This window comes from Cervus canadensis, chromosome 2 (genome assembly GCF_019320065.1).
Source record: "Cervus canadensis isolate Bull #8, Minnesota chromosome 2, ASM1932006v1, whole genome shotgun sequence".
Classification (NCBI taxonomy): Eukaryota; Metazoa; Chordata; class Mammalia; order Artiodactyla; family Cervidae; genus Cervus; species Cervus canadensis.
This window is the reverse complement of record NC_057387.1, coordinates 95760926-95788568: the sequence shown is the minus strand read 5'-3', so window position 1 is coordinate 95788568 and position 27643 is coordinate 95760926. Positions and strand designations below refer to the sequence as shown.

Below are 27643 nucleotides of genomic sequence, written 5' to 3'. Positions count from 1 at the left end.
GGGCTACAGTCCATGGGGTCGCAAAGAGTCAGACATGACTTCACTTTCACTATTCAATCTTGCTGTAACCACTTGTTAGTTATAGTATTTTTTTAATTGATTCTTTCAGATGTTCTAAGAGGATGATCATGTTATCTGTCAACAAAGATAGTTCTACTTCTCCTTCCCAACCCGTATACATTTCCTCCCCTCTATTCTTGTCTTATTATGTTAGCTAGGACTCCCAGCATAATTTTGGAAAGGAGTTATTTAACTTTAAAAAAAACCTGTGGAACTGTTCTCCAAAGTGGTTGTATTTTATATTCTCACCATCAAAATATAAGAGTCCCATGTTCTTGCCAACAACTGGTATAGGCAGGCTTTCTAATTTCAGTCATTCTCATAGGTATGCAGGGTATATCACTGGATTTTAATTTCATTTCTCAAACAATGCATAAAGTTGAGCGTCTTTTGATGTGCATATTTGCAATCCATATATCTTCAGTGGTAAAGGATCTACTCAAAATTATGCCTCTTTCATAACTGGGTAGCTTGCTTTTTCATTAGAAAGTTTGAGTGTTCTTTCTATTATCTAGATACAAATCCTTGATTAGATATGCACTTTGCAAATATTTTCTCCCAATATGTGGATTGTTTTCATTCTCTTTATCACATTTTTCAAAGTGTACAAGTTTCTAATTTTGATAAAGTCTAATTTATCACTATATTCTCTTATAGATCATGATTCTGTTGTTGTATTTAAGAAATCTTTGCCTTAATCAAGGTTTAAAGAACTTTTCCTGAGAGGGACATCAGCATCATGGTTGCCTAAGATGTTGTTCCTTTTTGCTCCCGCTTTTAGCAACTAAAAATCAGCATCCATCCAAAAATGAAGGTACCTCTGAGAGTTGTTGGGCTTCCCTAGTAGCTCAGACAGTAAAGAATCTGCCTGTAATGTGGGAGGCCTGGGTTCAATCCCTGGGTTGGGAAGATCTCCTGGAGGAGGGCATGGCAACCCACTCCAATATTCTTGCCTGGAGAATGGACAGAGAAGTCTGGCAAGCCACAGTACATGGGGTCACAAAGAGGCAGACATGACTGAGTGAATAAGCACACAGCACTGGGAGTTGTAAGATCTCCAACACTATACGCCAAGGGACTTGGAAGCAGTCTCTCGTACCTGTGCATCAGCTAACAGTTAGAGAGGACTCAATAAGGGCTGGGAAACAGCAGGAGCCAGCAAACTAGTCCCAACCTCTCTTAGCTATATAGTTAGGGAAAACCCAAAGAGTGTTAATGCAGAAGTCACTGCCAGATAAGAGAGTATTTGTAGAGTCCAGCCTTCTTAAGGGGAAATTTTTAGCACTCCACTGGAGCAAAAACAAAACAAAGCAAAACAAAAAATAAACTAGATGCAACAGAAAGAGTAACTAGAACTTTGCCGGTGCTATCCCTCTCTCAAGGAGATAAGGTAGGGGAAAGGTGAGTGCTTGGCTACTCCAGCTGTGCAGACACTGCCGGAGAAATTTGTTTCTCTTCATTAGTACCCAGAGTATTGAGGTCAGACTTCCATGTCTGGGGGTAGGGAAAAGACTGTGAAAGAGGCAGATAAGAATATTAAAGGGCATTAAAGAGACATGGTTCCTGCTATTTGCATTTAGCCCACCCATGAGCTACTAGGAGAACCTCACCTAATGATCTCTGCATCTGATCCACAGGCACCCCAACATCCCAAGTACTAAACCCACACCACCCATCCCTGAAGGCAGCTCCTTCTGCACACTCCCAAATATGGCAGTGAGAGTGAGAACCAGTGGAATGCACTCAGATAATCAGATGAGGGTCTGTAGGTAGGAGAAACCACATACTTAAGCCATAGCACCACCTTCTGGAAAATAAAAAAGGTTTCCAGCAATTGGCCTTGTGAGATATGAAAATTAAAGAAAGCATAAAAGTTTATGAATTCTGCCACAAGGATGAGCAAGAAATGGGAAGCAGGTGTATCCATTCAAGATTGGAGAAAACCCCACATATAACAGGACCAACAAATAGTAAATCCTACCTGAAGGCAACTAGTAAATATTTGAGGTGTCTGCTACCCTAAATGCAAAAACAGCAACACAAAAGCCCAAGGAACATGAAGAATCAAGCAAACATGTCATCACCAAATGACAATAATCTTGCATAATTGAATACAAAGATACAGAATTTTGCAATCTAACAAAAAATTCTAAATAGCTATTTTTAAGGAAGTTCAATTAGCCATAAGAAAAACACAGAAAGATAATCCAATGAAGTCAGGAAAAATAATACCTAAACAAAATGAGAAACTTAACAAAGAGGAAGAAATCATAAAAGAGAAACAAACAGAAATTCTGGAGCTGAAGAATCCAATGAATGAAATGAAAAAAATGCAATCGAGAGCATCTACAGCAGAATAGACCAAACAGAAGATAGAATAAGTAATCTAAAGGATAGTCAGAAGAGAATACTGGAAAAAGAGGAAAGAAAGCCTATGTGATCTTTATGACACTAACATTGTTCAATTATTAGAATAACTGAACTATCAAAAGGAGAAATGTAGGCAGAATATTTAAGAAATAATAGCTGAGAAATTCCCAAATTTGTGGAGAAAACTGGACAACTAGGTTCACAAGGCTAATAGACCCTCATTATCTCATGCAATGCAAAGCAAACCTTCTTCAAGATACGTTATAATGAAACTGTCAAAAAACAAAAAGAGAATCCTAAAAACAAGAAGGGTAAAAAAGATGGTAACATTCAAAGGAATCCCCGTTAGGACATCAAATGATTTCTCAGCAGAGACCCTACAGGCTAGGAGAGAATGAAATGATATATTCAGAATAATTGAAAGAAAAAAACTGCCAGCCAAGAATACTCTTCCAGCAAAGTTATCATTCAGATACAAACTCTTCCTAAGACAAACAAAAACTAAGGGACTTCATCAACAATAGACTTGAAGTTCAGCCGAAAGTTGTGTTCAGCAATATCACATAACATATGATAAATATACAAAAATCAACTGTATTTCTAGTAATGAACAATAAAATTTTTAAACATAGTATTACTAAAAGAAAGACAGACATAAAGAAAGAGAGAGTGGAGACTTCCCTAGTGGTCCAGTGGCTAAGACTCTGTGCTCCCAATGCAGGGGCCCTAGGTTCAATCCCTAGTCAGGGAACTAGATCTCACATGCCACAACTAAGAGTTTGCATGCCGCAACTAAAAGATTCTGTATGTCATAATTAAAGATCCCTCATGCCACAATGAAGATCGAAGATCCCACATGCTGCAAGTAAGACCAGCACAGCCAAATAAATAAATAAATATTTTTAAAAAAGAAAGAGAGACAGGGGAACAAAGAAAGAAAAAAAGGGAAGACATACTTAGGGGTAAATCTAATAAAACATGTGCAGGACTTGTATGCTGAATACTACAAGACACTGATGAAAGAAAACACAAAAGATCTAAAGAGGGGCTTCCCTAGTGGCTCAGTGGTCCAGAATCTGCCTGCCAATGCAGGAGACATGAGTTGAATCCCTGATCCAGGAAGATTTCACATGCTGCAGAGCAACTAAGCCTGTGCTCCACTACTACTGAGCCTGTGCTTCAGAGCCCAGGCACCACAACTACTGAAGTCTGTGCACACGAGAGTCCATGCTCCACAAAAAGAGAAGCCATGGCAGTAAGAAACCTGCACACCACAACTAGAGCAGCCCCTACTTGCCACAACTAGAGAAAATCCTGCACAGCAACGAAGACCCAGCCAAAAATAAATACGTATATATTTTTTAAAGACCTAAACAAATGGAGAGAAATTTCATGTTCACAGTTTGGAAGACTCAATATTGTAAAGATTTTAATTCCTCCCAAGTGCAATTAATGTAATTACTATCAAAATCCCAGCAAGATTTTTTTATGGATAAAGACAAGATTATTCTAAACTTTTAATGTAAAGGCAAAGTAACTAGAATAGCTAAAACAAATTTTTAAGAGAAGAATAAAATAGAAAGAAACAATCTACCCTATTTTAAGACTTGTTACAAAGCCATAATAAATCAAGACTGAGTGGTATTAGAGAGAGAAATACATAGCTCAACAGAACAGTATAGAGAACCCAGAAACAGACTCACAGAAATATTACCAACTGATATTTATTTGTCTGTTTTAAAATTTACAATTTACATTAAGGTTCACTCTTTGAGATGTATAGGTCTGTCAGTTTGACAAATGCATAATGTCATGTACCTATCATCACAGTATCATAAAGAGTAGTTTCACAGCCCTAAATATACCCTGTGCTCCAGTAATTTACCCTTTCCTTTCCAATCACCGCCACTCCCCAAACCCCTGACAACCACTGATTTTCTTTTTTTTTTTTTAGTATCTCTATAGGTTTGCCTTTCCAAAATGTCACGTATTTGGAATCATATGGTTTACAGACTTTTCAGACTGGCCTTTTCACTTAATAAGCATTTAAGGTTTCTCCAAGCTTTTTCATGGCTTGATAGCTCATTTCATTTTTCTGCTGAATAATATTCCAATGTATGAATGTACCAAAGTGTATTTATCCACTCACCTTCTGAAGAACATGTTGGTTGCTTCCAAAATTTGGCAACTATGAAAAAAAAACTGCTATGAGCATTCCTGTACTAGTTTTTGTTGTTGTTGTTCAGTTACCCAGTCATGTTTGATTCTTTGCAACCCCATGGACTGCAGCATGCTAGGCCCCTCTGTCCCTCACCATCTCCTGAAGTTTGCCCAAGTTCATGTGCACTACATCGATGATGCCATCCAGCCATCTCATCCACTGAAGCCCTCTTCTCCTTTTGCCCTCAATCTTTCCCAGCAGCAGGGACTTTTCCAATGAGTCAGTTGTTCACATCAGAAGACCAAAATACTGGAGTTTCAGCTTCAGTATCAGTCCTTCCAACGAATATTCAGTGTTGATTTCCCTTAAGATTGGCTGGTTTGATCTCTTTGCTGTCCAAGAGACTCTAAGAAGTTTTCTCTAGCACCACAGTTCGAAGGCATCAGTTCTTCGAGGGCGTTCTACCTTCTTTACAGTCCAGCTCTCACAACTGTACGTGACCACTGGGAAGACCATGGCCTTAACTATATTGACCTTTGTTGGCAAAGTAATATCTCTGCTTTTCAACACCCTGTCCAGGTTTGTCATAGCTTTCCTGCCAAGAAGCAAATGTCTTCTCATTTCATGGCTACTGTCACAATTTGCAGTCACCATCTGCAGTACTAGTTTTTATGTGGAATAAGTTTTCAATTCATTTGAGTAAATACCTAGGAAAACAATTGCTGGATTGTATGGTAAAACTATGTTTTGCTTTGTACAAAATTTTCCAAAGTTGTTGGAAGTGCATTCCTACAGGCAATGAATGAGAGTTCCTGTTGCTCCACATGCTAGTCAGTATTTGGTGTTGTCAGTGTTTAGGATTTTAGTCATTCTACTATGTGTTAGTTGCTCAGTCGTGTCTGATTTTTTGCAACTCCACGTACTGGGTTCTGCTGTCCATGGGATTCTCAAGGTAAGAATACTGGAGTGGGTTGCCATTTCCTTCTCCAGGGGATCTTCCCAACCCTGGGATCAAACATGGGTCTCCTGCATTGCAGGCAGATTCCTTACCATCTGACCCTCCAGGGAAGGCCTGTTCTAACATGTATGTAGTAGTAACCTGTTGTTTTAATTTACAATTCCCTAATGACATACAATGTTGAGCATATTTTCATATGCTTATTTACCATCTGTATATCTTCTTTGATGAGGTGTCTGTTCAGATCTTTTGCCCATTTTTAAATTGGGTTGTCTGGATTTTTATGGCTGGTGTTTACGAATTCATTGTGTTTTTTGGATAACTGATGAAGTGAAAATCGTTCAGTTGTGTCCAGCTCTTTGTGATCCCATGGACTATACAGCCCATGGAATTCTCCAGGCCAGAATACTGGAGTGGATAGCGTTTCCCTTCTCCAGGGGATCTTCCCAACCCAGAGATCGGACCCAGGTCTCTCTCATTGTAGGCGGATTCTTTAAAGAATTCTTTAAATATAAAATCTATAGATTCTTTAAATTTAAATTCTCAAATAGAATTTATTATAATTAATAATATAATAAAATAAATTTAATAAATTTAAATTCTTTTTTTTTCCACTTATTTTTATTAGTTGGAGGCTAATTACTTTACAATATTGTAGTGGTTTTTGCCATACATTGACATGAATCAGCCATGGATTTACATGTATTCCCCATCCTGATCCCCCCTCCCACCTCCCTCTCCATCCCATCCCTCTAGGTCTTCCCAGTGCACCAGCCCTGAGCACTTGTCTCATGCATCCAACCTGGGCTGGTGATCTGTTTCACCGTTGATAGTATACTTGTTTCAATGCTGTTCTCTCTGAACATCCCACCCTCGCCTTCTCCCACAGAGTCTAAAAGTCTGTTCTGTACATCTGTGTCTCTTTTTCTGTTTTGTATATAGGATTATTGTTACCATCTTTTTAAATTCCATATATATGTATTAGGATACTATATTGGTCTTTATCTTTCTGGCTTACTTCACTCTGTATAATGGGCTCCAGTTTCATCCATCTCATTAGAACTGATTCAAATGAATTCTTTTTAATGACTGAGTAATATTCCATGGTGTATATGTACCACAGCTTCCTTATCCATTCATCTGCTGATGGGCATCTAGGTTGCTTCCATGTCCTGGTTATTATAAACAGTGCTGCGATGAACATTGGGGTGCACGTGTCTCTTTCAGATCTGGTTTCCTCGGTGTGTATGCCCAGGAGTGGGATTGCTGGGTCATATGGCAGTTCTATTTCCAGTTTTTTCAGGAATTTCCACACTGTTCTCCATAGCGGCTTTACTAGTTTGCATTCCCACCAACAGTGTAAGAGGGTTCCCTTTTCTCTGCACCCTCTCCAGCATTTATTGTTTGTAGACTTTTTGATAGCAGCCATCCTGACTGGCGTGTAGTGGTACCTCATTGTGGTTTTGATTTGCATTTCTCTGATAATGAGTGATGTTGAGCATCTTTTCATGTGTTTGTTAGCCATCTTTGGAGAAATGTCTAGTTCTTTGGCCCATTTTTTGATTGGGTCATTTATTTTTCTGGAATTGAGCTGCAGGAGTTGCTTGTATATATATATATTTCTTTCCATTTATTTTTATTAGTTGGAGGCTAATTACTTTACAATATTGTAGTGGTTTTTGCCATACATTGACACAAATCAGCCGTGGATTTACATGTATTCCCCATCCTGATCCCCCCTCCCACCTCCCTCCCTACCTGATCCCTCTGGATCTTCCCAGTGCACCAGGCCCGAGCACTTGTCTCATGCATCCAACCTGGGCTGGTGATCTGTTTCACCCTAGATAATATACATGTTTCGATGCTGTTCTCTCAAAGCATCCCATCCTCGCCTTCTCCCACAGAGTCCAAAAGTCTGTTCTGTACATCTGTGTCTCTTTTTCTGTTTTGCATATAGGGTTATCGTTACCATATTTCTAAATTCCATATATATGTGTTAGGATACTGTATTGGTCTTTATCTTTCTGGCTTACTTCACTCGTATAATGGGCTCAGTTTCATCCATTCATTAGAACTGATTCAAATGAATTCTTTTTAATGGCTGAGTAATATTCCATGGTGTATATGTACCACAGCTTCCTTATCCATTCATCTGCTGATGGGCATCTAGGTTGCTTCCATGTCCTGGCTATTATAAACAGGCTGCGATGAACATTGGGGTGCACGTGTCTCTTTCAGATCTGGTTTCCTCAGTGTGTATGCCCAGAAGTGGGATTGCTGGGTCATATGGCAGTTCTATTTCCAGTTTTTTAAGAAATCTCCACACTGTTCTCCATAGCGGCTTTACTAGTTTGCATTCCCACCAACAGTGTAAGAGGGTCCCTTTTCTCTGCACCCTCTCCAGCATTTTTGCTTGTAGACATTTGGATAGCAGCATACTGACTGGCGTGTAATGGTACCTCATTGTGGTTTTGATTTGCATTTCTCTGATAATGAGTGATGTTGAGCATCTTTTCATGTGTTTGTTAGCCATCTGTATGTCTTCTTTGGAGAAATGTCTGTTTAGTTCTTTGGCCCATTTTTTGATTGGGTCATTTATTTTTTCTGGAATTGAGCTGCAGGAGTTGCTTGTATATTTTTGAGATTAATCCTTTGTCTGTTGCTTCATTTGCTATTATTTTCTCCCAATCGGAGGGCTGTCTTTTCACCTTGCTTATAGTTTCCTTTGTTGTGCAAAAGTTTTTAAGTTTCATTAGGTCCCATTTGTTTTTTTGCTTTTATTTCCAATATTCTGGGAGGTGGGTCATAGAGGATCCTGCTGTGATTTATGTCGGAGAGTGTTTTGCCTATGTTCTCCTCTAGGAAGTTTTATAGTTTCTGGTCTTACATTTAGATCTTTAATCCATTTGAGTTTATTTTTGTGTATGGTGTTAGAAAGTGTTCTAGTTTCATTCTTTTACAAGTGGTTGACCAGTTTTCCCAGCACCACTTGTTAAAGAGGTTGTCTTTTTTCCATTGTATATTCTTGCCTCCTTTGTCAAAGATAAGGTGTCCATAGGTGCGTAGATTTATCTCTGGGCTTTCTATTCTGTTCCATTGATCTATATTTCTGTCTTTGTGCCAGTACCATACTGTCTTGATACTGTGGCTTTGTAGTAGAGCCTGAAGTCAGGCAGGTTGATTCCTCCAGTTCCATTCTTCTTTCTCAAGATTACTTTGGCTATTCAAGGTTTTTTGTATTTCCATACAAATTGTGAAATTTGCTCTTTTGTCAAAGTTTGTCAAAATTTGCTCTTTTGTCAAAGTTCAGTCGCGTATATTTCTATCATAAAAATGTGTACTTTTGAGTTCCCTATTATGTCCCACTGATCTGTCTATTCTTTTGCCAAAACAAAACTGTCTTGATTACTATAGCTTTATAGTATATCTTAAAAGTCAGGTACTGTGAGTTCTTTAGCTTTGTTCAACCTCAAAAAGACTTCTGGATCTTTTGCCTTTCCACATAAATTTTAGAAACAGTTTGTCAATATCCACAAAGCAATTTGCTGGTATTTTGACTGGGATTGTGCTGAATCTAGACAAAGATCTTAACTATACTGAGTCTTAACTATATTTGTGTGGGTGTGTGTGCATGTGTTAGTCACTCAATTGTGTCTGACTCTTTGTGACCCCATGGACTGTAGCCTGCCAGGCTCCTTTGTACCACTAGGGAAGCCCTAACTATAGTTAGAGTTTTCTTATCCATGAACATGAAATATCTCTTCATTTATTTAGTTCTTCTTTTATTTCCTTCTTTAGAGTTTTGTAATTTTCCTCATGTAGTTCTTATACATATTTTCTTAGATTTATGCCTAAGTCTGTCTGTCTTTCTTTCCTTCCTTCTTGTCTGATGTAAACAGTGTTTTATTTTTCATTTCAATCTAATTACTCATTGCTGGTCTAGAGGAAAGAAACTGACTTCTGTATATTAACCTTGCTTTCTTCAATACTGCTCTGATCATATTTTTCACAAAAGAAAGCCTTTTTAACAAAAAAAAATACATTTGGATATCCACAGCCAAAAAATAATAATAAACTTAAACCTCACACATTAAAAATTAATTCAAAATGGCAAAATGGATCCTAAACTTAAATGCAGAATGCAAAACTATAAAATGTTTAAAAAAAAAATCTTCAGGATTGATAGCTAGGCAAAGAGTTCTTAGGATAATCCATAAAACAAAAAACTGTAAACTGGACTTAATCAAAATTATAACATTTGCTCTATGAAAGGACTTATTAATAGGATAAAAAGACAAGCTACAGATTAGGAGAAAATATTGCAAATGATATAGCCAAAATAGGACTAGTATTTAGAGTATAGTTTTAAAGAATTCTTAAAACTCAACTGTTAAAAAAATCCAAATAACAAATGGGAAAAAGACATGAACAGATATTTCACCAAAAAGGACAAATAAGCACATGAAAAGATGTTCAACATCATATGCTATGAGAGAAATGCAAATGAAAAATGCAATGAGTCTATATACTTCATCAAACTGGATAAAAAAAAATTAGCAACATCACCAAATGCTGGTGAGGATGTGGAGAAAATAGATCACCAATTAAGTTGTTTGTGGGACTGCAAAATCGTACAGCATGCTAGAAAATAGCTTGGTAGTTTCTCTAAAAACTAAACATGCAACCACCATATCAAGCCTGATCCAGCAATTGCAGTCCTAGGCATTTATCCTAGGGAAATAAAAGCTTATGTTCTCCAGTAATCTTGACTGGAAAATTCTATGGACAGAGGAGCCTGGTGGGCTATTGTCCATGGTGTCACAAAGAGTCAGACACAACTGAGTGACTAAACAACAACAGTAACAACTGGGTTTTATAATATAAAAAACAGGGTATTAGTATTACATGCTCAGCAGGCGCCAGTGTGGGGAATTGTTGTGGTCATCTTGAGGAAAATAAGTACTGTATGAAGGTACTACACTTCCAAAGATTAAGAACCATTCTGCCTGCTAAACAAAATATATTCTGAAGGCTGCTGGTTTTGTAATCCTACATTTGGATTTTTTTGGGGGGAGTTCTGTTACTTTAAAATTAAAAGAGAAGCATTAAACAATAAAACAAGATACAGTGAAATCTACTTATTGTAAATTCCATCTATATTTAAAATATTCTAAAATAACTTATTGGTAGCTAATTTTTTATAGCAGAATGAGTAGCATTTTCTTGTGTGCTGTGTGTGTGCTTAGTCGCTCAGTTGTGTCCAACTCTTGCGACCCCATAGACTGTAACCTGCCAGGCTCCTCTGTCCATGGGATTCTCCAAGCAAGAATACTGGAGTGGGTTGCCATTCCTTCTCCAGGGGATCTTCCTGATCCAGGAATCGAACCCAGGTCTCCTGCATTGCAGGTAGACTCTTTACTGACTGAGCCACAAGGGAAGCATTTTCTTGATCGTATTTTTTATTTTTATTATTTTTTATTTTTTAAATGGCCTGAATAGGATTTGCATGTTTCAGCTTTTGTTCTTTTGTCATAAAACTTGAGATAAAAATTATTTTAGCTGTAACCTAAAATTAAAGTCTGAAAAATGGCAGATGTTAACTTAAAAGCAGCATATACTAATTTATTTTGTTGTATAATGCTGATCTCTTAGGGAAATTTGATAAGCTTTCTTTTGTCCTAACTTAGAAAAGTATATGTCAGAATTCTGGTATATGTCTAATTTCTTCAGTGAATTTTATCTGCTTAAGTAGGTTTATAACACATAAAGCAAGAAAGAATGTGCATAACTATAGTGAACAATACAATTTTGTTCATATTATCTGATGTTTGCTAAAAGAGAAATAAAAGATGAATGAATTAAATGAAAAAAAACTTATGTTTACACAAAAACCTGTACATGATGTTCAAAGAAGCTTTATTCATAATAGCTAGGAACCGAAAATAATTTAGATGTCTTTCAATGGAGAGTTAAACTTAAGTATATTTATCCATACCATGTAGCATCCATGCCATGTTTGGCATGCATATCCATACTGTGGAACACAATGCAACAATAATTTTAGAAACAACACATGCAACTACTTTGATGAATTTTCATAGAATTATGTTGAGGAAATTATGCTGAGTTATATATTGTGTTATTCCTTTTATATAACATTCCTAAAATAATAAAATTAAAGGAACAGAGAACAGATCAGTGGTTGCCAGGGATTAAGGATGTTGCTTGGAGAGGGATATTGGAAAGAAATGTGTGGCTATAAAAGGACAATACGTGAGATCCTTGTGGTAATAGAAATGCTTTGAATTTTGACTGTATCAATATCAATCTCCTGGTTGTGATATTGTAGTATTGTTTTGCAAGGTTTACTACTGGGGGAAATTAGGTAAAGGACACAGAGATTTCTCTGTATTATTTTTTACAAGTGTATGACAATTTACAATCATCACAAAATAAAAACTTATATAACGCTTACAAATTGAGTAATATATAATATTTCTGACTTTGAGAAAGAACTGATGAGTTCAGTAGGTAAGACAAGTATTCTCATTAAAAAATCACAATGCACTATGATAACAGCTACATCCATTTACTATGCACCAGACACTGTCATAAGCTGTTTACATACACTAACTCATTTTGTTTTCATATCAATCCTATGAGGTATTATGGTTATAATTATTTTATGGATGAACAAACTGAAGTGTAAAGATATTTGGTGAGTTATACAAGGTCACACAACTTGCAGCTAACAAGTGCTACAAGAACTATATACAATGTATGGCACTAACACAGAGACGAGTGACCTACTATATCCAAGGAGACAAAGGTTGATGCAGTAAGTTCCACAGAACTGAGTTTTGATGGATATTAAGGAGTTTATATGGAATTCTAACAAAGGAATCAACACACGCAAGTTTCAGTGATGTAAAATAAGAAGATGCCACTGAGGAAAAATCATTTAGTTTTCCTGACTCTTAGTTTTCTTCCTCATAAAATAAATAGTTGAGACTGTGTTAGAGTCCCCTCTAGCTCATACCATCTATGATTCTATGCCGCTAGTGTACGAAGTTAAATTAGGTCCTGTAGGTACAGTCCTTGTCTCTATGCAGTACTAGAATAATTTATGGGAAATGTGTCACTGTGCCCAAGAAACAAGGATATACCTATTATCAATTATAGATTAAATACCACTGTGACACAAGTTTAAAAGTCTTTGGAGTTGGCTGGGGAAACCAAACCACCATTTATAATATTGTTTCTATGGGAAAATAACTTTCAAACCAAATACGGCATATAAAGCAGTTGTTTAAAAATTGTGCATGTTCTGTTCAAACATATTCTAAAATGTCTGTTCATAAGAAAAGAAAGAAATGGGTCCTTTAAAAAAATTAGAATCAGGCTTGGAAGGAGCTGTAGGTCTTAGACAAAAGTTAATGAATAATCTTTTGTGTTTGATGCCAATTAGCTTTTATAACAGTTCCAGCCTTCAAAGGACAGGAAGCGGCAGAGAAGAATTCAAAAGAGAATTCGAGACTGGAAAAAAGTGGCAAAGGGTAATCTCAGGAAAACAGTGCCTATGTAAGCAAAATCATTTCCTTTCTTTTTGGTTCAAAATGGAAACGAGCAGGATGCTGAAAGATGAGGGGAAGCAAGCAAAACCTGAGTTAGGGTAGCAGAAAAGAAACAGCCTCTAGGGGTACCCTGTAGTATAACAACTAAGAGCAGTACTTTTTCTTAGCTCTTCATCCCTGTGAGTGAGAAGAAAAGTAAGACTTCTTATTAAACCAGAGTAAAGCCAAGGTTAAATCACAAGAGTGAAAGTTTTCTGATGATGAAGTGTATGTTGAGATGTTTTATTCAACTGTGCTCTGAATTTTATGTTTTAAATAGAAGCCCTAGGTTTATACTGACTATTCCACAATAGTTATTTACATTTATAATTTAGGACACTTTCCTAAACTTGAAATCCTTATAGTTAACTGCCTACTTGATGTCATCACTTTGATGGCTCACAGGTATATCATACTTCATAAATCTGCCTTCTTCTGGGCCTCCCACATAGCACGGTGGTGAAGAATCCATCTGCCAATGCAGGAGACACCAGAGACGCGGGCTTGATCCATGGGTCAGGAAGATCCCCAGGAGAAGGAAACTGGCAACCCACTCCAGTGTTCTTGCCTGGAAAATTCCATGGACCGAGGACCCTGGTGGGCTACAGTCCATGGGGTTGCAGAGTCGGACACGACTGAGAGACTGAGCTCACACACAGTGCCTTCTTCTACCCCTAACTCCTGGCACAGCTTCCCCCCAAGTCAGACATGACTGAAGCAACTTAGCATGCACACACACATATATATATATGTGTACATATATGACACTGAATCACTTTGCTGTATTCCTGAAACTACCACAACATTGCAAATCAACTATAATTCAATAAAAATAACAGTAATAAAACAAAAATATATGAAAGTTATGACAGAGGTTATAATATAAGGGTCTACAGAGCCATGTTTTACATGAATAATATATAGAGGGAAGTTCAGTTAGTATTTCTTTAAATGCTCTATTGGGATCTTACTTCTAAAGTTCAAACACTCTATAAGAAAAATTTCTAAGTAAATGTTAGCATTTTTAAAGATCTACTTTTAATAAGTTTGAAACTAGCCACATTTTTAAAGGAAGAACATTTTAAGCGGTAACAGTATTAGCAGAAGGCAAAACAAATTATCTATACAATATAAACTGTTTCATCGAGGTGGGCAAAGCTTCATTATGACATTAGTGCTTTTCTGAGTTTCTCCTTTGATAGTAAGATACTATCAAATGAAATACTCTATCAAATAGGTTTATGTAAAACTCCTAGGCAGATAATAGAGGAATAAGAGAAACCTTTTACCAATACCTTCAACTAAAGTAGTACACAGAGAGGGTGAAAAGGAAAATAAAAATTCCATTTATTGGCAATATGTAAAAACAGTTATCATGTTATTCATAACTGCTTAAATCCATGCCATTTTAATTTCAGAACAGTATGACCTTGGTATTTTCTAACTATAAAAATAAAGGATATATAATGAATATCATTGATGTCTTCCTTTACTAACGTGAAATGCCAATTTCCTCTTTCTATAATAAGAAACAATCTAGGCATTGAGTATTAAAGCAGCAAATACTGAAAACCACTAGCAATTTTTAAAATTAGTTTGTCATTAGTTTCAATATTCTTACTTCTGAATACAATTGCTAACCAGAAAAAAATGCTATTTTTAAAATTTTCATCTAGTCCCTTTTCCTGCCCAACTCTTTTGGAGGTATAAAATAAGAAAAGAGTAATCAACAGAAGGGAGGTGAAAGGAAATTAGAAACAAATTACCTGGATAATCCATACACTGAATGATCATTCCATGAATGTATAATTACATTATGAAACTCATAATGTATGAAATTACATGTATGAAACACATCGTCTTTATACTAAAAAGTCTCATTACTCTCATTTTTCTCTTTTTTAAAATTTATTTAAAAAAATTTTTTAAATTTAAAATCAAGTATAGTTGACTTACAATATTGTGTTAATTTCTGCTGTATAGCAAATTGGTTCAGTTTTATATATAAAACTGATGTATATATAAAATAATATATATATTCTTTTTCAAATTCTTTTCCAGTTACTCTCATTTTAATGGATATTTTTTGAGCCAACAATGACTAACCTCTACTATACTGACTTTTTTGCTAATTTGTGTTGAATTTGGTGCACTACATTTGCTTAAAATTAAAATACAGTATGCCTCATATACTTCAGACTCTTGACGAGGGTGAAGGAGGAAAGTGAAAGAGCCAGCTTAAAACTAAATATTAGGTTCTGTGTCGCTTCAGGCACAGCGCCGCTCACACCATGGCTTGGATCCGGACTGCACAACAACCTTTCGAGAGACGTGGGTCTTTGGAGCCTCTTTAGTCCCGGAGCTCGGGCCGCAGGCAGCTCCGCGGCGGCGGACGGAAAGAACCTCTGGAATGGATGGACTCGTCCTGAGCAGTTTTGCTAATTTGCAGCAGCTGGACAATGTTCCTCACTGATACCTGTCTGTCGGCCTAATCGTCACATCCTCTCTCTGCTCTTGAGCCTAGTGGGCCTCTAGGCAAGATGTCCCTGCCCATTGGGATGTACCGCCGGGCATTCAGCTATGATGATGCCCTCGAGGACCCTACGCCCATGACTCCTCCTCCATCGGACATGGGCAGCATCCCCTGGAAGCCAGTGATTCCAGAGCGCAAGTATCAGCACCTCGCCAAGGTGGAGGAGAGAGAGCCCTGCGTCTCCGCGCGAGCCCCGGCCCCGCCATCAGCCAGCGACAGTGAGAAGGCCCCTGTGGTGAAGGCCAAAGCTACCCACGTCATCATGAGCTCTTTGATCACAAAACAGACCCAGGAGAGCATTCAGCGTTTTGAGCAACAGGCAGGGCTGCGAGATGCTGGCTACACCCCTCACAAGGGCCTCACCACTGAGGAGACCAAGTACCTTCGAGTGGCAGAAGCACTCCACAAACTAAAGCTCCAGAGTGGAGAGACAGCAAGAGAGGAGAGGCAGCCAGCCTCCACGCAGTCCACCCCGAGCAGCAGTCCCCAGGCCTCTCCTAAGCAGAAGACCAGAGGCTGGTTCACTTCTGGTCCTTCCACAGCCTTACCTGGCCCCAGTCTTAGCACCATGGATTCTGGAAGCGGGGATAAAGACAGAAGCTCGACCGATAAATGGAGCCTCTTTGGACCAAGACTGCTCCAGAAGTCTGAGTCAGGAGGCTTTGCCATCCAGGCCTACCGAGGAGCTCAGAAGCCTTCTCCAATGGAAGTGATGCGCGCACAAGCCGCCTGAAGCGGGGAGGAGCCAGCAGCGTCCAAGCCGCCCAAGATGGACATTCCAGTGACGGAAGGGACGAGACAGCTGCCACGGGCCCACAGCCTCAAGCCCCGCGACCTGAATGTTCTCACACCCACTGGCTTCTAGAGCTTTCTGTCCCGGGGACGCTGCATCGAGGGTGTCGAGCCCAGCTCCCTTTACCGTGGCTCTGACATAGGAAAAGTTTTGTCTTTGTGAAAATCAAACTGAGGCTAGGCGGAGACATAATTGGTTTTTGCGAAACATTAGTGCAAAGCTTGTCCTTGTGTGGAAAAGCCATTTTTGTATTGCTCTAGCTTTAGACTAAACTTGAGCAGTGATGTATGAGGATCCCTAGAACTTGGGCCACCGCTTACTAGGTGACTGTCTTCGATGTTCCAGAACCAAGGCTTCAGGATTCCTTTAGCACTGTCCAGGTGCGCATGGACAGAACACGGCGTAGGGACGTCCACGGACTAGTGCAGGCGGCTTCGGCCCTCGCGGCCGTGCTGGCTCTGGGTGCTCCGGTCTGCTGTTAGGGAACCCTAGACCTGCTGGAGATGTGGGTGCAGCTAGGAGCCAGCCCGGCAGGGACCCCCCGTTTGTGCTGGCAGCAGCCTCCTCGAGTTCTGGGGGACCTCACGGGCCCCTGAGTCCCGCAGCCAGCCCTTCCTCTGGGACCTCTGGGGCCCGTGCTGCGGGAGGGGTGCTTCTCTTCTGCGTGTCACAGAACAAACACTAGTCTTAACATATCCTTTGTTGCACTTTACAGTGAGATTAATTTAACTTCCATTTGGTTGAAAACTTCCTAAGGAGAAAATTCAGTCTACTGGCTTGCTATAGATAAATGGATGTTAAACTTTAAAAAAAGAGGTGGCAACTGGGGTTTGGATATAGTCTTGAGGTTCATATGAAACTAGTGTCACTCTATTTTGATTTTCTTGTTCAGGCTAGGGCTTGAAAATTTTTTTCCTGGGAGGTAGAAGAATTAAAAAATTTCTGTATGCAATCATTTTCCCCTCAAATGAGCCTCATACCTTTGTAAACATGTACCTCACTGAGGAAAGGAACTGGGGAAGCCACTTTTTCATTTCTCTTCACCGTGTACATGTACAACCACTGTCTTGAACGCTGTCTCCCATTCCTGCTGTCTTTTGCTTTGGACGTTATTGTGTCTACTCAAGGAGCCGAGCTGACCTTCCCCCAGAGGCACCCTGGAGTCTCAAATGATCAGAATTAATTTATTTGTGTCTTCTGTTACGCTTGTATCTCTTACTTGTTTTGACAATAAAAATCCTTACTACTTTAAAAAAAAAAACACAAAAACTAAATATTAAAAAAATGAAGATCATGGCATCTGGCCCTATTATATCACAGCAAATAGAGGGGGAGGTGGCTTCCCTGTGGCTCAGCTGGTAAAGAATCTGCCTGCAACGCAGGAGACCTGGGTTCAATCCCTGGGTTGGGAAGATCCCCTGGAGAAGGGAAAGGCTACACACTCCAGTATTATGGCCTGGAGAATTCCAAGGACTGTATGTAGTCCATGGGTCACAAAGAGCTGGACATGACTGAGCGACTTTCATTTTCACTTTCAAAGGGGGAGAAAGATGGACATAGTGACAGATTTCCTCTTCTTGAGCTCTAAAATCACTGCATATGGTGACTGCAGCCATGAAATCAGAAGACATTTGCTTCTTGGCAGGAAAGCTGTAACAAACCTAGACAGCGTGCTGAAAAGCAGAGACATTACTCTGCTTTAAGGTTCCTCCAAGCCTTTTCATGGCTTGATAGTTCATTTCATTTTTATGCTGAATAATATTCCAATGTTGAGATGTACCAAAGTTTATTTATCCACTCACCTCTGAAGAACATCTTGGTGACTTCCAAAATTTGGCAAACATGAAAAAACTGCTATGAGCATTCCTGTACTAGTTTTTTTGTTGTTGTTGTTGTTCAGTTGCCCAGTCGTGTTCAACTCTTTGCGGCCCCATGGACTGCGGCACGGCAGGCCTCTCTGTCCCTCACCATCTTCCTAAGTTTGCCAAGTTCATTTTCATTGCATCAGTAATGCGATCCAGCCATCTCATCCTCTGATGCCCTCTTCTTCTTCTGCCCTCAATCTTTCCCAGCATCAGGGTCTTTTCTAATGAGTTGGCTCGTCACATCAGGTGGAGCTTCACCTTCAGCATCAGTCCTTCCAATGAATATTCAGGACTGATTTCCTTTAGGATTGACTGGTTTGATCTCCTTGCAGTCCAAGGGACTCTCAAGGGTCTTCTCCAGCACCACAGTTTGAAAGCATCAATTCTTCAGCACTCAGACTTCATTATGGTCCAACTGTCACATCTATACATGACTAATGAAAACCACAGCTTTGACTATTAAGATATTTGTCGGCAAAGTAATGTCTCTGCTTTTTAATATGCTGTCTAGGTTGGTCATAGCTTTTCTTCCAAGGAGCAAGTGTCTTTTAATATCATGGCTGCAATCACCATCTGCAGTGATTTTGGACCCCAAGAAAATAAAGTCTGTCACTGTTTCCAATGTTTCCCCAACTATTAGCCATGAAGTGATGGGACCAGCTTCCATGATCTTTGTTTTCTGAATGTTGAGTTTTAAGCCAGCTTTTTTCATTCTCCTCTTCACCTTCATCAAGAGGCTCTTTAGTTGCTCTTCACTTTCTGCCATAAGAGTAGTGTCATCTGCATATATGAGGTTATTGATATTTCTCCCGGCAATCTGGATTCCAGCTTGTGCTTCATCCAGTCCAGCATTTCTCATGATGTACTCTGTATAGAAGTTAAATAAGCAGGGTGACAATATACAGCCTTGACATACTGCTTTTCCAATTTGGAACCAGTCTGTTGTTCCATTTCCAGTTCTAACTGTTGCTTCTTTACATACATACAGGTTTCATAGGAGGTAAGCAAAATGGTCTGGTATTCCCATCTCTTTCAGAATTTTTCAGTTTGTTGTGATCCACACTGTCAAAGGCTTTAGCAAAGTCAAATGAAACAGAAGTAAAAGGTTTTCTGGAATTCTCTTGCTTTTTCTATGATTCAATGAATGTTTGCAATTTGATCTCTGGTTCCTCTGCCTTTTCTAAGTCCAGCTTGCATATCTGGAAGTTCTCGGTTCATGTACTACTGAAGCCTATCTTGAAGGATTTTGAGCATCACCTTGCTAGCATGTGAAATGAATGCAATTGTGCAGTAGTCTGAACATTCTTTGGCATTGCCCTTCTTTGGGACTGGAATGAAAACTGACCTTTTCCAGTCCTGTGGCCACTGCTGAGTTTTCCAAATTTGCTGGCATATTGAGTGCAGCACATTTAACAGATCATTGTTTAGGATTTGAAATGGCTCAGTTGGAATTCCATCACCTCCACTAGCTTTATTCGTAATGATGCTTCCTAAGGCCCACTTGACTCCAGGATGTCTGGCTCTAGATGAGTGATCACACCGTTGTAGTTAGCTGGGTCATGAAGATATTTTTTGTATAGTTCTTCTGCATATCCTTGTCACCTCTTCTTAGTATCTTCTGCTTATGTAAGGTCCACATTTCTGTTCTTTATTGTGCCCATCTTTGCATGAGACGTTCCCTTGGTATCTCTAATTTTCTTGAAGAAATCTGAACATAAACACCCATGATATGAAACATCTATAAGGTTACTGATTTCAGCATTATTTCTAATACCAAAAGAATGGAGATATCCCTTGTCTCCAGCCACAGATGTAGAAATTCTTCCCATGTGTTTTCTGCAATGTGCCTATGTCACACCTCCATCAGGAGACATCCAATTCTTTTTCCCTTTAGATCTGCGAAGGCCTCATGACTTGCTTTAACCAACCAAAAGCAGCATCAGTGACACAGGGTCAGTTTTAGGGCTGGCCTAGAAAAAATGATGTCACAGTGGCAACAGGCACAGATAGCATCTAGATTTTTGTTTCTAAAAACAATTACTACTGGAAGCAACCATTCCACAGTGAATTTCAGGTCTAGGCAGGGAAGGTATCAATTTTTTTCTTGGCCATTCTACACTGCCTGAAATCAAGGATGCACTCCAAGAAAAAGTATGTTAAAATGAGACAAGAAGAAGCTGGAAAGGACTTCCACTAGCCAAATAAATAACAATTTGAGTATCAAAAAGAAAAATGACCGTGATTGTAAAATATTTTTTAAAATATATGTATCCATAGAGATACTTCAAAAAAAAGGAAAAAGAAAGAAAAGGAAAACCTCATTTGCCACCATTGGAGGTAACTTTTTATTACTTAAAAGTCCTTATCCGAACTTTTCAGCTAAGAGGAAAAAATTAGCACTAACAATGATGTTTTAGTAGGAACTATCCAGCACTTCTGAGGAAACACTCTCTTTGAAGAATGCTAGCTGATAAATATAAAAGGAATGATGGAATAAGAAAAAATAACTATTCTATAATCCATAATGAAACAATTGATTATGGCAATTATTTATATCTGGTTAATACTCTAAATATATTAAGAACTCAAACAACTCAAGAGTAACAAATCAATTCGATTTAAAAATGGGCAAGGGCTCTGAATATACATTTTCCTGAAGACATACAAATGGACAACAGGTACATGAAATAGTGCTCAGTATCACTAATCATCAGGGAAATACAAATAAAAATCACAATGAGATCTGACTTCCACCTGTTAGAATGGTTATTATCAAAGAGAAAGGAAATAACAAGTGCTGGTGAGGATGGAGAGAAGGAATTTTTGTGTACTGCTGGTGGGACTATAAGTTGGTACAGCCACCTATGTAAATAGTAGAGAAGTTCCTCAAAAAGTTAAAAAAAGAACTCCCTTATGATTCAGCAATTCCACTTCTGGGTATACATACAAAATAGATGAAACCACTATTTCAAAGATAGCTCCAATGTTTATTGTAGCACTACTCACAATAGCCAACACACTGACATAACTGTCTGTTAATAGATGAATGGATAAAAATGTGAGACACACACACTCACACACAACACACACAGTGGCATATTATTCAGTCGCGAAAAAAGGAAATTCTGCCATTTGTGACAATACAGATGGAGCTTGAGGGCATTATGCTAAGTAAATAACTGAGGGGAAAAGAAACACTGCATGATTATATGTGGAATCTAAATGAAACCACACTCAAAGATACCAGACTGGTGGTTGCCTGGGGCAGTGTGTAGGGAAATGGATCATGATAGATTAAATTAGAAATAAATAATAGAAAGATAGGGAAAATTTCCAGTAGTCATGTATGGACGTGAGAGTTGGACTATAAAGAAGGCTGAGTGCCAAAGAATTGATGCTTCTGAATTGCGGTGCTGAAGAAGACTCTTGAGAGTCCTCTGGGCAGCAAAGAGATCAAACCCATCAACACTAAAGTATTCATTGGAAGGACTGAGGCTGAAACTGAAGCTCCAATACTTTGACCACTTGACGCAAAGAGCCAACTCACTGGAAAAGATTGAAGATGCTGGGAAAGATTGAAGGCAAAAGGAGAAGAGGGCAGCAGAGGATGAGATGGCTAGACAGACCATTGATCACTGACTAACTGGACATGAGTTTGAGCAAACTTCGGGAGATAGTGAAGGGCATGCTGCAGTTCATGGGGTCACAAAGAGTCAGACACAACTTAGCGACTGAATAATAACAGCAAAGAAAATTTCCAATCTCTTGGCAAGTTTGAAAATAGAAAAACAACACAGAAAAATCAGTAGAGCCAAAAGCTGGTTCTCTGGTACTAAGGCCAAACAAAATCAGAGAAAGGAAGGAAGGCAGGAAGGTAAGAAAAAAGAAGACATGGTTATTTATATAGAAACTTCCAAAGAATTTACAAAAAAATTCCTAACACTAAGTGCATTTAGCAAGGACTTAGATACAGGTATAAAAATCCTGGATACAGCATATAAAAATCAATCAATTTCTTTATACCAGGAATGTACAAATGAAAATTAAAATTTTTAAAAATACTCAATTTTAATAACTTGAAAAAAAAAGGAAATTTTTGTAAATTCCTTGGGAGTTTCTATATCAACAATCACGTCATTTTCTTTTTTCTTACCTTATTAAAAAGCAGAGACATTACTTTGCCAACAAAGGTCCATCTAGTCAAGGCTATGGGTTTACCAGTGGTCATGTATGGATGTGAGAGTTGGACTAGAAAGAAAGCTGAGCACTGAAGAATTGATGCTTTTGAACTGTGGTGTTGGAAAAGACTCTTGAGAGTCCCTTGGACTGCAAGGAGATCCAACCAGTCCATCCTAAAGGAGATCAGTCCTGGGTGTTCATTGGAAGGACTGATGTTGAAGCTGAAACTCCAATACTTTGGCCACCTGATGTGAAGAGCTGACTCATTGGAAGACTCTGATGCTGGGAAAGATTGAGGGCAGGAGGAGAAGGGGACGACAGAGGATGAGATGCTTAGATGGCATCACCAACTCAATGGACATGGGTTTGGGTGGACTCTGGGAGTTAGTGATGGACAGGGAGGCCTGGCGTGCTGCAGTTCATGGGGTCACAAAGAGTCGGACACGACTGAGCGACTGAACTTCCTTCCATCCTTCCTTCCTTTCTCTGATTTTGTTTGGCCTTAAAACCAGAGAACCAGCTTTTGGCTTTATTGATTTTTTTTTTCTATTTGTTTTTCTATTTCAAACTTGCCAAAAGATTGAAAATTTTCCTTGTTGTTGTTCAAAAATATCCAATTATAATAACTTTAAAATAGGTGTATAAGCCTAACAAAACATTTACAGAATCTGTATGCTGAAAACTACAAAGAATGATGGAAGAAATCCAGGAAAATCTAAATAAATAGAGATATTGTGTTTATAGATTAAATATGCAACAAAGTAAAGATTTCAATTTTTCCAAAACTGATATATAGGTTTGCTGCTGCTCTTTGTTTAGTCGCTGAGTCGTGGTCAACTCTGTGATCCCATGGTCTGTAGCCTGTCAGGTTCCTCTGTCTTCCTCCTCCTCCTTTTGCAGGCAAGAATACTGGAGTGGGTTGCCATTTCCTTCTCCAGGGCATCTTCTAGACCCAGGGACTGAACTCAGGTATGCTGCTTTGGTAAAGACAGATTCTTTACCACTTTAAAGTGGTAAAGACAGACTCTTTAACACTGAGCCACCAAAAAAATTCTTTTGCTGATATTTTGACTTGTATTGTAGGCTTGTATATACAGGCTATATAGGCTTAATATAATAAAACTCAAAATATCAGCAAAAACTTTTAAAATATATATATTGATTCTAAAAGGAACTGGAATAGTTTAAAATAATTCTAAAAGATAAGAATAAAGTTAGAATCACACTGATTTCAAGACTTACTATAAAGCTATAATAATAAAGACTGTGTGGTAACAGTAAAAGGATTGACACCTAAATCAATGAGAGAGAACAGAGTCTTGAAATAGACTTATGCAAATATTACCAACTGATTTTTGGTGACGATTCAAAAGTAATTCAGTGGATAAAAGACAGTATTTTCAACATACAGGGTTGAACACTGAACATCTATATGCAATAAAAAAAAGTAATCTAAATCTCATATTTTGTATAGAATTAACTCAAAATGGATCACAGACTGAATGGAAAAATGTAAAAATAGAAAATGTTTAGAACAAGAAAAGTCTTATTAGTGGCAGAAAGTCTTTGTGACCTGGGGTTAGGCAAAGGCTTTTTTTTTTCCCCAACTTATTTCTCTACTGAAGTACAGTTGATTTACAATGTTATGTTAATTTCTTCTGTACAGCAAAGTGACTCAGTTATACACATATATACATTCTTTTTAATATTCTTTTCCATTATGGTTTATCCCAGGACATTGAATATAGATCCCTGTGTTTACAGTAGGACCTTATTGCTTAGCCACTGTATATGAAGGAGTTTTTAGACATGTCAGCAAAAGCACAATCCACAAAAGAAAAAGCTGATAAGTTAGACTTCATTAATATTAAAAACCTTTGCTCTACCAGAGATACTATTAAAAGGACGAAAAAAACAAGCAAGAGATTGGGAGGTGATATCTGCAAAGCACATATCCAATAAAGGACTTGTATCCAGAATACACAGTGAACTCTCAAAACTCAAATTAAGAAAACAAAGAGTCTAATTTAAAGCTAGGCAAAATATTTGGACACATCTCCAAAGAAAACATGTAAATTACAAGTAGGTACATGAAAAGATGTTCAACATCATTAGCCCTTAGAGAACTGCAAATTAAAACAATAACACTTATGATATATACTTATGAGAATGGATAAAATTAAAATAATGACAAGACAAAACAACAAACAAAAACAAAACAAGAAAAAATTTAAAAATTGACAATACCAAGTGTTGGTAAGGATGCAGAACTGGGACTTTCATTCATTGAAGGTAGGAATGCAAAATGGTACAAGCATTCTGGAAGAGCATCTGGCAGTTTCTGATAAACCCAGAAATCCCTCTCCTGGGATTTCTCCTTGGAGAATGAAAACTTACATTATACAAAACCTGATTATCAGTGTTTATAGCAGTTCTGTTCATAGTTGCCCAAAACAACTCAAACTGGAAAACTATTTAAATGTCCTTTATACCAGGTGAATGGATAAACAATTTCTGGTACATCCATACAAACGATATTACTCAGCAATAAGAAGGAAGAAACAAAAGATACATGCAATAATTTAGAGGAATATCAAAGATATTATGCTGAATAAAAGAAGCCAGCCTAGAAAAGTTACATACTGTATAGTTCCATTCATATGACATCCTCTAAAAGACGAAAGTATAATGATGGAGAACAGCAATGGTTTCCAGGCGATAAAGGTTTGACTATAAAGAGATGACGTGAGGCATATTTTCAGGGTGATAGAATTGTTCTGTATCCTGATTATGGTACTGATTACACAAATCTATACATGTGTATACATCTATATGCTTGTTCCTTGGAAGAAAAGCTGTGACAAACCTAGACAGTGTATTAAAAAGCAGAAACATTACTTTGCCAACAAAGGTCCATCTAGTCAAAGCTATGGTTTTTCCAGTAGTCATGTATGGATGTGAGAGTTGGACTACAGAGAAAACTGAGTGCTGAAGAATTGATGCTTTGAAGTGTGGTGTTGGAGAAGACTCTTGAGAGTCCTTTGCACTGCAAGGAGATCAAACCAGTAAATCCTTAAAAAATCAGCCCTGAATATTTATTGGAATGACTGATGCTGAAGCTAAAACTCCAATACATTGGCCACCTAATGTGAAGAACTGACTCTTCACATCAGAAAAGACCCTGCTGCTGGAAAAGACTGAAGGCAGGAGAAAGGGACAACAGAAGATGAGGTAGTTGGATGGCATCGCCAACTCAATGGACATGAGATTGAGCAAGTTCCAGGAGTTGGTGATGGACAGGGAAGCCTGGTGTGCTGCAGTACATGGGGTTGCAAAGAGTCGGACACAACTGAGTGACTGAACTGAACTGATACATGTGTTAAAATTCATAGAACTGTACACACCAAAAGATAAGAATAGTTTGTTTTTTACAGTGTGATTTTTTAAAAAACACTTTTTAAAGTTGAGGGACAAAAGAGAAGAAGAACAAGCAAAAGAGACAGAGAAGGAAATACCAACGAGGTAGAAGAAAGGGGATGACAAAGGATGAGATGGTTGGATGGCATCACCGATTCAGTGGACATGAGTTTGAGCAAACTTCAGGAGATAGTGAAGCACAGGGAAGCCTGGAGTGCTGCAATCCGTGGGGTGGCAAAGAGTTGGACATGACTTAGCAACTGAACAACAAACGAGAAATTTCAACTAAGAAAGCAGAGTATCTTGGAAACTTTGTGAAGAATATCAGTCAAGGATGATGTTTGATATCATAATATTTGATATCAGTCAAACATTACTGATAATCAAGTTAGACAAGGACTGAGAAATGACAACTAGTAACGTAGATGTCATCAGTGACTCTGATGATAATACAATTGGAATAGGATGGTCAACACTGGCTGAAATAGGTTTAAGAGAAAATGGGAGGAGGGAAATTAGAGTTAACAAGTACAGAGCATAGGAAAGAAATAGAACAATAGCTGACAGAAGTTAGTAGAGTTAAGAGAAGATAACTTTTTTAAGAATCAAGAAATAAAAGTATGTTTGTATGATGTGTGTGTGCTCAGTTGCTTCAGCTGTGTCTGACTCTGTGTGACCCCATGGACTGTAGCCCACCAAGCTCCTCTGTCCACGCGATTTTCCCAGCAAGAATACTGGAGTGGATTGCCATACCCTCCTCCAGGGGATCTTCCTGACCCAGGGATCGAACTCCCTTCTTCTGTGTCTCCTGCATCGCAGGCAGGTTCTTAATCGCTGAGCCACCGGGGAAATCTTTATAGGCTAATGTGAATATCCAGTAGAGAATGAAAAGTGGACGTAGTCCAAATTATTTTGCATACAGTTTTTTTTCAGCACTTACACTGTAACTAATTGTTTACATACATACACACATTCCATATGGTAAAGATAAAGTCTGAAAACATAGGAAAATATACCTTTCATCAAGGACTTCTTGGATCTTCTTTAATTGGAGTATAATTCCTTTGTACTTAGATCTTAAAAACATATGTAAGTATAAAATAAAAGTATCTATGTTTCTAGACCTTACAGACAAAATACAAACACAGTTGCAAATATACATAGTCATGGTGATTATAAGTTCCTTGAGGACAACTATTATATCTTACTCATTTTTTTTAGTCCTAGTTCCTATGAACAGAGTCAGTATTAAATTAAAAAAATTTGCTGAATGGATTTATAGTACATAATAAGTCAGTCAGACTTTTTTTTTTAAAAAAAGATTCAACTCTATGGGCTGCTCTATAATAATCAACTTATTTTCCTATGAATATCCAACACAGCACAAAACAGCTCCCTGATTTTCCTGATCAATCCTGACCCACATGACCCTTGGTCCTATGTCTACAACCCACATTTTTTGTATTAACTCTGAACTTGGCCAAATTCTTCTAAGTTATCACGCTATAAAATATACTCCTTTTATTATAAATGTTCCACGGTTTCCCTAATGTCCCAATGGGCACAAATGACAAGTTCTAAATAACAAATGATATCACTCTTAATAAAAAAGGAAAAACATTATCACCTTCAAAAAGGGCTAAATATTATACCTCAAAACTTAAATTTTGAAAGTGTGGAATCCTAATTCAAAA

At 38.2% G+C, this 27643-nt stretch overlaps 1 protein-coding gene and 1 pseudogene across 1 annotated transcript in view; one reads left to right on the top strand and one right to left on the bottom strand.

The window, feature by feature from the left end:
• ZSWIM5 (zinc finger SWIM-type containing 5) overlaps positions 1–27643 on the bottom strand; it is a 166872-nt gene that overhangs the window by 77857 nt on the left and 61372 nt on the right. The gene's annotated exons all lie outside the window — the stretch shown is intronic.
• On the top strand, positions 15424–16791 carry LOC122437058 (annotated as a pseudogene).